The following is a 2,850-nucleotide window of genomic DNA, read 5'->3' on the forward strand; positions in this document are numbered from 1 at the left end:
CACTGCACGGAGAGAACATGCAAACTCCACGCAGAAAGATCCCGGTGCCCCCACCGGGACGGAACTGGCAACCTTCTTGCTGCGAGGCAACAGTGCTACTGACATACTTTCACCTTTTATATCAGTATGTAAACAGTTGTTTATTTACACTTTCAGCAGTCACAGAGCAAAATAAACTCTGATCTGGAGTCATGTTCATGTTTGCCTGCTGAATGTAAGCACAGTTTAACTTATTCTCACTAAGTATCTCTGTTTGCTAAATGCTGCACAGTGTTCACAAACTGTCTCAATCTGTCCATCACTACAAAAGACACTTTTTACATTTTCACATTGTCATTTGATATCTTGTGATGAAAATACTGATTAAAGACACTTTAAGCATTGATTTCTCATGCAATACATTTATTAGATTTTTCTCACACATGATCACTGTATATTTATAATCAATTCCCCAAAAATATACACATTGCTGTACTGTTAATCTTGAAAAAAAGAATAGAGAACAAAAATCAATAGGTTGTCTCAAAAAAATCCGATGCCACAGTTTTTCTTGCTTTTGGCTTGTATAGACAACACATAATAAACATGGAGCAAAGTCTGTTACATTGACATGTACACATTTCTCATTCCCAGATATATAGATTTTTTTTATCGAGTACATATCTTAATGTAGAAATGTTTTGCATGCACCTATAATAAAACTGTAAAAATAAAAAAATAATGATGCCATATCAGAAAACATGTGTGTCACTTGGCCTGTATTGGTATGTCAACTTGAAAATAAGAGGAAAAAATGTAATAATAGAAGTTATCAAAAAATTACATGAGAAGTACATTGTATTTTCAACTTCTTTGTAGGTTATTGGGCAGCTGTGGTGGTAGAGTGGTTCTCCTCTGATCAGACGGTCGGTGGTTCGGTCCCCCGTCCCTCCACAGTGGACGTGTCCTTGGGCAAGACACTGAACCTGAAGTTGTTCCCAATGGCAGACAGCATGGCAGCTCTGTCGCCATTGGTGTATGAATCTACTCTCAGATATACATTGCTTTGGATAAAGTATCTGCCAAATGAAACTGTAAAATTGTAAATTATTGTCTGAAAACATCACATGCCAGATTTCCATGCTGTTGGCTTATTGACACAACACATAATCTACATGTGGAACAGAGTCTGTTACATCAACATACACATTTCTTATTCACTGACTTTGATCAAATATACATCATAGTTGAAAAATGTTTTGCATGTACTTAGTAGAAATACAACTGTAGAAATATTTTAAAAATAGTGACATATCAGAAAATGTCTGTCTCAAATGGACTGTGTATATTCATATCAAGTAAAAAAAAAATAGAATTTTGATGAATAAAACTGTAAATAAATTACATAGTAAATAACAATAAATCATAAATGAAACACCAACATATATTTTGTCTTTGGCTTGTTTAGACAATACTTATTCAACATGAGCAACAAAGCCTGGTACATCAACATCCACAGTTTTTATGTACTTTGTTTTTGTTTTCTCTCTTAGCAATAAAGCTGAAGAAATATTTAAAAGAAATAGTGACATATTAGAAAATGTCTATCTCACATGGCCTGTGCATATGTATATCAACTTGAAAAAAGGCAAAAAAATAAATAAAAGAAATCCATAAAAGTAAAGAAAATACATATTTACCAGTTTTTCAACCTTTTTGTCAGGTTTTGTCTGAAAACATCAGAAGCCACAGCTTTTCTCAATGTTGGCTTGTTTAGACAACACATTATAAACATGAGCAACAAAACAACACAGATTATGATATACAACTGAAGAAACACTTCAAAAATAGTGGCATTAGAAAATGTCTATCACAGATTCTGTGTATATATGTATATCACTGTGATAAAAGAAAAATAAAATTATAATCATTCAACAGAAAAAGATCATTTAGATCAAATATAAACATGAGAAATGAGAAACAAAGTCTGTTACATCAGCATACATATTTCCTATTGGCTGGATTGATTGACTGATTGCGTTTAATCAAATAAACTCAATATAAACATGTTTGACATGTAAATATTAATAATAAAATAAAAAAAAGTGATATCCTAAAATAGTGGCATAAAGGACAGTCTCTGTCTCACATGGCCAATAAGTAAACATGACCATCAACAGCATCAGCATCATTGTCTTCACCATTTGCTGTTATTTATGAAACAAAAAAGAAAAACATTCAAAAACAACAATCATCAAAAAAGAAAATAGAACAATATGAAGAAAAAAATTAAGTCTGAGATACAAAACATATCCCCAGATTTTTATCAACTTTCCAATTGTACAGTAAAAATCTTGTAAGTTTAAACGCTGTTTTGTCTGAAGATTTTTGTTCTGGTTCATTCACACCATGTTGAATGCTTCTTTTAAGCCTTNGGGCTACACTTAGAGACAGACAACCAAGCACACTCACATTCACACCTACGGACAATTTAGAATCACCAATTAACCTCAACATGTTTTTGGGAGAAAGCTGGAGAACCCGGAGAGAACCCACGCTGCACGGGGAGAGCATGTAAACTCCACAGAGAAAGATTCCGGTGCCCCCACCGGGACGCGAACCGGCAACCTTCTTGCTGCGAGGCAACAGTGCTACCAACTGCGCCACCTTGCAGCCCTGTTAAAGAGTCCCACATTTTTTTTTTAAAGTTTTCTAATAACAAATAAAATAAACTTTATTAAGATTACATTTGTTTGTTTGTGTATTAGTATGCTAAGTGTGAATGTACCTGCTCTTGTCCTTTGTGCTTCATGTAGGCATGGCATGACTTTTCCTCCAACTCTCCAGTGCTTCAAAAACCGAGAAAAAAAA

General features: G+C 34.1%; 1 long non-coding RNA gene across 1 annotated transcript in view; it reads right to left on the minus strand.

The window, feature by feature from the left end:
- Nucleotides 1-2,850, minus strand: part of LOC103359677 (uncharacterized) — a 12,716-nt gene extending 9,866 nt beyond the window's left edge. Inside the window, exon 1 of the long non-coding RNA XR_520321.1 lies at nucleotides 2,768-2,850. This is a non-coding gene — a long non-coding RNA (uncharacterized LOC103359677). The remainder of the gene's footprint in view (nucleotides 1-2,767) is intronic.

Source organism: Stegastes partitus, unplaced genomic scaffold (assembly GCF_000690725.1).
Source record: "Stegastes partitus isolate 25-593 unplaced genomic scaffold, Stegastes_partitus-1.0.2 Scaffold388, whole genome shotgun sequence".
Classification (NCBI taxonomy): Eukaryota; Metazoa; Chordata; class Actinopteri; family Pomacentridae; genus Stegastes; species Stegastes partitus.